At 48.1% G+C, this 10,268-nt stretch overlaps 1 long non-coding RNA gene across 2 annotated transcripts; it reads right to left on the reverse strand.

Annotated features, from left to right (window-relative positions):
- Positions 1-278: 278 nt before the first annotated feature.
- LOC142488650 (uncharacterized) lies at positions 279-3,486 on the reverse strand. Of its 2 annotated transcripts, none has more exons than XR_012799560.1 (3): positions 2,065-3,486; positions 956-1,016; positions 279-425 (listed from the first exon to the last, which is right to left on the reverse strand). It is a non-coding gene; the product is annotated as an uncharacterized LOC142488650 (long non-coding RNA). The 2 variants fall into 2 exon arrangements; XR_012799559.1 differs by having other exon boundaries at positions 946-1,016.
- Positions 3,487-10,268: the final 6,782 nt, after the last annotated feature.

The raw sequence follows: 10,268 nt of genomic DNA on the forward strand, positions 1-10,268 counted from the left end.
TCTTTTCTCTTGTGGGTAGAGTATGCGTCCACGATTATTTTTGAGCTGCTCGCAGCTGACCCGTGAATGCGTCGCGGATGGTAAAATTGAGTTTTAGTGTTGGTTGTAATACTTCACACAACTGAAAGTAGACACTAGAGTGTCTTCAAAATCTAGGTGCAATGTAAACATCCCATATTCCCATTCATTTTGTATGATACAATATGATATATGTAACAGTATTTAAATCTACAGTAACCCACCAATTATTCTCCTAAAAACGTCAGATAACTAAAAAGTATTTTAAAATATGAAATATTTTTTATTAGATTACAGTGAATTTCTTAATGAAAAATACATAATACATATATTTTCTCTTCGTCCAAATGCACAATCTTCTTCATTTGGCATCTTCTTCGTGCTGGCTTGCTCTTGGACATTTTCAGCTGTAAAGAGAACATGTTGTATATAAATAATTGAGAAGAAATACAGTAGTGTAGTTCATGAATTACAGTGCTGTACATTGTGTGGTACACTTGTGTTTCTATGGGACCTGGTTGAAATGCATATGTATATCATTGAATTTCTGTGCATGTGTGTTTCTATGGGACCTGGTTGAAACGCTTATGCATATAATTTCTGTGCATGCATGTTTCTATTGGTACTGATTGAAACACATATGCATTTCATTGAATTTCTGCACATGCGTGTTTCTATGGGACCTGGTTGAAATGCATATGTATATCATTGAATTTCTGTGCATGTGTGTTTCTATGGGACCTGGTTGAAACGCTTATGCATATAATTTCTGTGCATGCATGTTTCTATTGGTACTGATTGAAACACATATGCATTTCATTGAATTTCTGCACATGCGTGTTTCTATGGGACCTGGTTGAAATGCATATTGAATTTCTGTACAGTATTTGGGGTATTGTCAAAAATAAAAATAGATGCATAAATTACCTAACATTACCTAGCAGTATCGGTGAATGTATTCCCTGCATGAACATGGTGTTGCCATCAGCCTGCAAAACCTGCAAAACATTAATGACAACAAAAATTAAACAATAACTGTACAATAGGAATTTTTGCCTTTTTTTAAAATATTACAATACAATCTTCTTAAACCACCAACTAGCATCTTATTGCTGTCTCTTATACATGTTCAATTTGTTAAATAATTAATCTACAGGAAAATACTGTAGATACATGAATTACAGTATAGTATATAATTGTAAGGAATCGGGGAACACGTCCCCGCGGCGCGCTCCCTTCTAACTTTCCACTGCACAGCCTCTTGCTGCAAGGAACTCAGGGCACGTCCCCTGCGGCGTGCATCCTCTTTTCCCACTGCAGTGCAACCTCCCGCGCACCTTACAGAGCGCGTATGCCCACGGAGGGCTTTCAGGAATTCCACAGAGCTTGGCTCCACCCTTCCATCTGTGACGCGGAGCCACCCCGTGCGGCGCTCACATGTGAAATTCGTGCACCTCTCTCCAGCTGCGCGTCAACTCCGATCACCCTCACGTGTCTCCTGCACAGCCTATCCCTGTCTCCGTTGTGCACACACCACTGCTCCTCCCCTCTGTCCCATTGGTTCCCTCCAGCTATATATGCTCAGCTAGTGCATTCACACTTTGGCTGAGCATAGTCATAGGTGACCTTGTGTTCCCACTTCCCTGTGCCTGCCTTGTTCCTATTTCCTGATTTACATTGTTGCTGCTTGTCTCCTTGCGTAACGACCCCGGTTAGACATTGGACCATTCTCTGGATTACTGACCCCGGCTTGCCTCTGACCTTCTGTTATTTTCCATCCCTGACCACGGCTAACGGACACTTGACTACTCTTCTGGCTCCGACCCTAGACCACGGCACTCCTGACTTCGACTATCCACCTGGCACCTACCTACGACCTTGGCAAGTACTATGACTGACCCACTCTCTCCAATCCAGGCACAGCTATCTTGACAATCCACCCTCCAGGCATGCCTCCGCTGCAGTGGGTGCGCAGCTTCATACTTTCCCACCTCAGTACCTGGGTCCCGCCTTGGTCGTGGTGAGCGCAAATGTTACAATTATTACCTGACATTATGTTTCCTACACAAACAGAGTGTTGTCGTTAGCCCGGCAAACCTGCACAACAAGAAGGGAAAAAAATTAAACAATCACTATAAAAAAGTACTTAATTTAAAAACAAACAAACTGTAAAGCTGTATTTATTAGATTAAAAACATTTTATGTAAAACTTTATTTATTTCGTTCATAAAATATTATTTTTCGCTCAGAACACTCCATCCCACAGCCCTCTGAAACCACAAAATGTCATTAAAGCTGTCTTTGATGGTTTTGAATTGTACAATGCTCATTTTAAATTGCTTATTTGGTTCGTCTATAATGCCTCTCAGCAAATTGGTGCGACTTGCCCTCTTTGCCATAAAGACATCAAAGTGCACCACTGGGAATACTGCTCAAAACTGACATGGTGTTTTAACATTAGTGCAGCAAATCTATGCGACTGTCCTGCGCCGTTTGTTGCATATCTTGACAGAGTTTCCATTTGTATAATGAAAAGCAGGATGTCACCTACTGCATTCCCATGGATCATCTGTGGCATTTGCCTCTGTGGTGTGTTATGGAATGAAGGCACAGCTCCCTGCTCTGGAATGATTCTTTCCTGCAGGTGATACCTTGATAAAGTCCTGTTGGATGAAACATGTTGGTGTGTTTCCTACACCTTCATTGCTAAGCTGATTGTGCAATAAACACAATTTTACTACACCTGGAGTTGCCCTATCTACAGTATTTTTGATCCACTGATGCGGAAGCTATGCTCCTTTCCTTCTACATATCCTGATCTCTACCATTGAGGATTGCACGCTGCAGAGTTTTTCCCTTTCTGGATTTCACTGTCAAGAAAGGGCAACAGCCCCTCTGTATTTACCTTTTCAGTGCCTGCTGGTGACCAATCTTTGTGGTAGCCAGTTGGGCACCACTAGGTCCCTTTATCTCCTTGGGTGATCTCTGTTATTATACAGTTATTATGGACATTGGGACAATACTCTGAATATATTGTTGTTATACAATAGAGCACTTACTGGTGAAGCACCATCTACCAAATCATCAATCTTCTAGTAAGTGCAGAGTGTTTCCTATGATAAGAGAGGCTAACAAGATAAAAAGAGTCAACCAAGCATGTGCATGGAATGAGAGTGGAGAAAGTTTTGATGATGTTATATTTTCAGATGAGATATATGGGTGTGTAGCACTCCAAAAAATTGCAAATAAATGCAAATAAATGCAATACTTGCGCAATGCCGGAGCTCCTGGTTCAGGGATGGCTATCTGCAGCAATCCAGGTATACAGCAACAAGAAAGATGATCCAGGGCTTCAGTAATTACCAGATGATACAGGACTGGTAATTACCAGTCACTTGACAAAGGCCTAAGTGAGGCCAAAACGTTGTGTATCTTGAATAAATTCTTTCCTAAAGAAACCCGTGCAGCCCTGGATCATCTTTCTTGTTGATATTTTCAGATGAGACATCAGTCGACCTTGAATAATTTTCCACTATGGCATTCAGGTTAAAAAAAAACATTACCCCTGAAACATCGGCCTAAGAATACACTCAAGCTTCATGTTGGGGGACAATCTTGAGACTTGGACCAGGACCCATAATTATATTGAAGGTAAGTCCCTGCGTATCAGTGTTATCTTTGTTTTTCAGTAGAACTTTAAGGCTGAGTCCATAGGGACATCAGCCGTGCGGAGGCGCACGCAGGCTGAGGGAAAGCGGGTGTTTTCCCTGGCCTTAGTCTGCACTCCGTCTGGGGGCGTGTTTTGGGATGGTCCAGTGATGTCACAGAGCTGGTTCGACCTCATTGGGCGAACCGCTTACGTGACCGTCCCTCTGCTTCCCTCAGTGCGCAAATTTAAATCCCACTGTCTCCTCCGCACACCTGTGGAAGCGTGCGCAAGCCCCTGCTAAAGCTACTCTCATTGCGGCTGCAGGGGCTCACTGGTAAGCATGAGTGTGGCTCAGCGTGGGTCAGCGGGTAAGCGCTGACCATGCCCTCGGCGTAAGTGTATCTAGATGTTACCCTGTCCCTGTATAACTGTGTTAGACAGTACTGTATGCAGTATTTTTGACAGTAGTGCAGTACTGTAAATGTATCTGAATGTGACTGTGTCTGTATAAGAGTGTTTACATTTGTTTTTTTCAAGGACTCCTGAATAAATTATATTTCCATTATCACCCTGATCGTAGCATACATTAGACAAGAATTCCCATCTAGCCATTGGTTCTTCCAAAATAATGACCCAAAGCACAGTGCTTCTACTACATTTATTAAGGAATGTGGAATCAACTGGTTCAGAACATCATCAGATAAAGTATTGTAACTGTTTAAGCAGTAGCACTGTATACTATTAACTGTACTGTGCTGCTGTGTGCTTGCTTTTTGATTTTTTCTTGTCAATAACCGTAATGTATTTGTCTCTATGTTTGCAGATCCCCCGATTTGAACTCCATAGAATTTATATGATATGCTGTGAAATATCGTCTGAGAAAATTCGTCAAGCCGACAAACAAAAAAGAACTTCACAAGGTGATCATTAGTTACTGGAATCAGATTTTAAGTGCCCAAATTTTCAATAATTATATAAATCATGTAAATAATGTGTTACAGTACCTGTTGTTTTAGAACGTTCGCGTATGGCCAGTAGAATGTGATTATACTGTAGTATAAAAAATTATTGTATTTTACACTAAACTTTTTTTCTATTCTTCCAGATTCAGGTTTTTGTAGCAGCAGGCAAAAGTGTCAGTTTCAGTAAACAGGAGTATTGGCGTCTGCAAATGATTTGTCAACAATTTAGAGATAATCTTTTAACAATCAGTGAGTCATTCCTGATGAGCAGTAATTTCAGGGGATAATATAACAGTATAATCCCATTTTTCCAGTTCCTTAACAAAAGGTGAGATAATCATGTTGAGTGTAGTTTCCAGCAGGCCACTTCACACTTACTGTAGCTAAATTGTAAACACAGATTCTTGAAGAGATGGGAGGGAGGGTTGAAAAGAGATGGGAGGGGGGGTGAAAAGAGATGGGAGGGGAGGGGGGGTGAGTGAAGTATTTGTGCAAACTTTAAGAGGGAGTATTAAGAAATGTTTTATTATTATGTACTTGGAGACTGATGAAAACTTAGTTTTGAGGTAAGGAGTGGTGTGGATGAGGGTCAGCTGAGGGAGTGTAGCGCTAATGAAACGGAGACGGACATCAGTTGCGGCCATGTGGTGCGCAGACAGGGTAAGCTGAGGGAGTGGAGCGCTGAGGAAACGCAGGCGGACATGAGTAGTGGACGTGCGGAGCGCAGACAAAACGGCGTTGATGCAGAGAAGAAGGGTTTATATTTTATTGAGTGGTGAACTGGGGTGAAGAAAGGCTTTTATTATTTAACAAAAGTTCAAAGGGGGCAGGGAGTGTTCAGGCCAAAGGCGGACATTTGGTTTGTAGCTGCACGGGAAGGCGGACATTTTGTGAACTGTCAAATGTTTATTAGGTGAAGGTGGGGGTGGGAAGGTGGACATTTTGAAAAAGCTCATTTTGGAAAGGCTGAAATGTAACAGTAGCGGGCGTGCGGAGCGCAGACAGAACGGCGTTGATGTGGAGGAGAATGTTTATATTTTATTGAGTGATGAGCTGGGGTGAAGGAAGGCTTTTATTATTTCAGAAAGGTTGTAAGGTGGCAGGGAGTGGTAAGGGGCCAAAGGCAGACATTTTTTTTAGTGAAACTTCTTTAGTGGCACCTCATTCGAACTGGGGCAAAAATGGATTGTGGAGACAGAAATGAAATGGATGTGACGTCAGTGCTGGCAGTTGAGGCCGGGCTGTGTTCTGGCTCAGCCCGACCGCAACCGCTCAAAAAAATCAGATGCGGCGGCGTTTGCCGCCGGCGCTGCTCCTTATGGCCGCCGCTTCCCCCACATGGCCGCAGATATATGCGGCGGCTATAGCCGCCAGCGCCGTTCCGCAATTCCCCCTGTACAGCGACTCCTCGGGCTCTCTGTCCCAGCCGCGACATATGCGGCGGCGGCGGCGCCGCTCCTAACGGCTCCAATTTCCCCCAGGTGAAGATGGGCATGGGTGGCATCCGGTGCTCCTGGGACCAGGCCCACTCTCTGTCCCAGCCGCGCGCTCTGCCGGGCTGGAGACTCAGAGCCCCTCTACGCATGCGCAGAAGCGACTGGCAGCGGCGCCGTTGGTGAGAGGAGCAGGACGTTCGGGCGGCTCAGTATCGGCCTCTTCACCCCTCCCTGGCTCCTCCAGTCCCCGGCTACTCCCCTCCCATCCCCACCACAGTTCAGACAAAGCCAGAGATCCCAGGAGAGAGGAAGAAATGGAGAGGTGGGGGGGAAGGAGCTGAGAGACGGCAGGGGGCAGGCTAAGGGCGCTGCTTAATACAGGAGGAGGAGGGGAGACTAGATGTGCTGGAGTCCTTGATAGAGTGTGAGAGCAAACGGTTAGTGAGCACACAGCCTGCGGGGAGGCTGTCACTGTGTTACTCACAGAGAGGCAACCAGACACACACAGGAGAGGGACTGAGGCTCACACACAGGGAGGTAACCAGACACACACAGGAGAGGGACCGAGGCTCACACACAGGGAGGTAACCAGACACACAGAGGAGAGGGACTGAGGCTCACACACAGAGAGGTAACCAGACACACACAGGAGAGGGACTGAGGCTCACACAGAGAGGCCACCCATCCCCATGCTGCACTGATACCCCCTCCCCATGCTGCACGGATACCCCCTCCCCATGATGCACTGATACCCCCTCCCCATGCCGCACTGATACCCCCTCCCCATGCCGCACTGGTACCCTCTCCCCATGCTGCACTGATACCCTCTCCCCATGCTGCACTGATACCCTCCCCCCATGCTGCACTGATACCCTCCCCCCATGCTGCACTGATTCCCTCTCCCCATGCTGCACTGATACCCCCTCCCCATGCTGCACTGATACCCTCTCCCCATGCTGCACTGATACCCCCTCCCCATGCTGCCCCGGTCACCTCTATCCATGCTGCCCTGTTCACCCCTCCCGCTACACAGTACATCCCCCCCCATACTGCCCACACCATCCCCTCTCCTGCTGACCAGACCATCCCCCCCATGGCTGGGCCGAGCCAACCCACCGCCGCTGCAGAGTTACCCGCCGCGTTCATGGTGCCATACCCCCACACGCCTTACCCCCACGCGCCCTACCCCCACGTGCCCTACTCCCACGCGCCCTACCCCCATGCACCCTACCCCCATGTGCCCTATGCCCACGTGCCCTACGCATACGCGCCTTACTCCCACGCATCCCAAGCCCCCCCGTATGCACCGGCACATTACACGCACTACGCACTACGCCCCTGTGCCGTATGCACTTGCCCCCTACGCGCCATACCCACCGGCGCCGCTAGCACAGGCAACCGCACAACATGCCCCCGCGCCTTATGCGCCGGCACCAGCCTTGGATCCAGCAACGGCAGTCCCACTGCCCCTGGTTGCGGGGTGCCCCCCAGTGTCCCGGGCCCCTCCCCCTGTGGATGCGTCAGCGCTGGGAAGTGTCGCCGATCCGGGGAGCAGCAACAGGATTCGTGCAGTAGCCAAAAGACCCAGGACCGGTCACCCAGGTGCACAAGCCGCAGGATCAGGTGAGCATGAAAATGCAGAATTGGAAAGTAATGAGGATGATGTTGATGTTAGTGAGGGGGGTCGGTTAGGTCAGGGTCGGACTGTGAGTCCCAGGGGTCAGACAGCAAGGATAGTGAGAGCGCAGCAAGTCAGACGCAAGCAGCGGCGCAGACAGCGACGAGACCCCAGGGGTAAAACGCATAAGGAAACAGGTAGAAGCGTTGAGCAAGGCGGTAAAGCTGAGTAGGATAGATAGGGGAAAACGCAAAGCGCGCAAAGACAAAGGGGAGGCTTCCACCCACAGCGGGGAGGATTCGTTTGCAGTCGAGACCAGCTCCCTGTATACACACCTGCCCAGGAGAACACAGAGAGACATAGGTAACAGGAAGTATGTGGATATGTTTAAGCTGTCTGTAAAGGGGCGAGCAGAGAGGCAACACGCGCGAGAGGCGGGCGAGAAAGGGCAGGTAGTGAGGAGTAATGCGTACTGGATTATGGGTTTCATTGTGTTCGGCGACTGTTTCCTTTCAAAACATCCCAAGGAATTGCATAATGTGATGAAATACATGAGTGTGATACAGAACATACATGACGAACACGGGGGGTCAGCGTGGCGGGATTATGATGAGCAGTTCAGGCATAGGTGGCAGGGGGATACACGGTTGAGTTTGGGGAAGATGGACATGGAATTGTGGATGAAGTTAGTGGGACGGGGGAATCAGGGGAGTGACGCCCCCTTTTCCAAGGGTCCAGGCGATCGGCCCGGGAGTGATTCAACAAGCAGGGGCAATAAAAGGGAGTGTTAGGCGTTTAATGATAAACACTGCAAGCTGGGGGCGGGTTGCAAGTTTAGACATGTGTGTAGCCGGTGCGGAGGTAGCCACCCCATCAAGAAGTGCTTCAAAGGCCCTGGGCAACCGCAGCCAGGGGAGAGGGAAGGCCCTAACACCGGTCAGCCTTAGCGGTTTGGGTCGTTGGCGAAAGGGGTACCACGACCAGCAGAAAGTAGGTTTTTCTTGGAGGAGGGTTTTCTCTTGGAGGAGAATGGGGTTTTTCACATACCAGTGGGGGGGTGAGTTAAAGGAGATAAAATTGGGATGTATGGTGGGTCCATTCACATCCCCTCCCCCCCGAATTGCTCAGTTAATTATTTCCCCGGGTGCAAAGAAAAAAAAATTATATTCAGGCTAATACAACACCTGTCATACACATGGGGGGTATGAGGCCATAGACCCAAGCTATGCCGGATACAGTACCAATCATTCGACACTGCCATAAGGGATAATTAAGGCATATGGGGAGGGAGCACTATTGGTTAAATTTGCATAGAAGCAGCCTTTTCGGCTGTTACTCTGGGCCCCCAGCAGCTTCAGAGTCACAATCAAATGCATAAAAGGGGTACATTAGGGCCCGGCAGGCGAGTAATTAAATAATCTTCTAACATGTTTTCTGTCTTCACAACGGGGCCCCTCGATATTTTATTAATAACATGCGTAGGCCTTTGCAAGCAATCAGCAGTCAGGGTTTAGGGTCACAGCTTGGGTGTGGGGTGAGTCCCCAGTAAGTGGCCTTATTGGGTCCACCGGGTGGCGGAACTGTCAGACCAGTCATCGTAGGGACACCGTGATTACCCGAAATGGGGCTCCATCCGATGCGGATGGGCCACCAGGTAACGGTCCCCCTGAAAAGATTGTGCGGGCTAGAGGCGCCGACGCAGGCGGTCAGGCGCTGTACCCCTGGCACCAGTCTTAGGGCAGCTGGGCTCTATCCTATGCGGGTAGGCCCAGGTGGCTCTGATAAGGGGGACCTAGGGGCCGTGGAGAGTGTCTCTCGCGGTGGAGAGTGTCTCTCCCAGTGAACGGTAGACGGGGGCCGTGGAGAGTGTCTCTCGCGGCAGAGAGTATCTCTCCTGGTGGACGGTAGATTAGGGCGGGTGGAGGAGGGCTCCACCTGCCGGAAGATACCGAGAATAGGGATAACAAAGGACTAAGATTATGGCTGACAGTTATTTTCAGGTATTGTTAAAACAATAAAGCTGTGACCATTTTTACTTCCACAAAACTGTGTCGTCTCAGTTTTTAGGGGGTGTAAGTAAACCATGCAGTAGGCACACTAAGCCGTTATAGATTTTCACTCTTATCTGTCCCGACTTGAATGTCCCAATATATCATACAGGCATAACTGCAGCCGGTCTTGTGTGGCAAAGAATAAGCGCCATGTCTCATGCCATGCATAGGACAAAAGTTACAGTATGAGACAGATTCCATAAATGCATATTGTTTTTTTTAATAATGTATGAAACTGCAACCGTAGATATGTGCTGTTCAAGGTCATTTGACAAAGAGACGTGTACATTTTATTTCTCCTCAGACACCTGTACTGTAGCATTCAAAGTATCATACAGTATGTAAAGATATTCAGTGTGCCACCTGTTGGATACACACTGAACTGCAACTCTCAGTGCTGGATTTCCCATTGGGCCTGATAGGCACAGGCCTAGGGCGGCAACATTTTGGGGCAACATTTCCGTCTGACCACAAACGAGGTCATGCAGGCTCAGAGCGGCAAGTTGCACGGCATGACCATGGATGAGGTGCGCA

The sequence above is a fragment of the Ascaphus truei genome, chromosome 2 (assembly GCF_040206685.1).
Source record: "Ascaphus truei isolate aAscTru1 chromosome 2, aAscTru1.hap1, whole genome shotgun sequence".
In the NCBI taxonomy this organism is placed as follows: domain Eukaryota; kingdom Metazoa; phylum Chordata; class Amphibia; order Anura; family Ascaphidae; genus Ascaphus; species Ascaphus truei.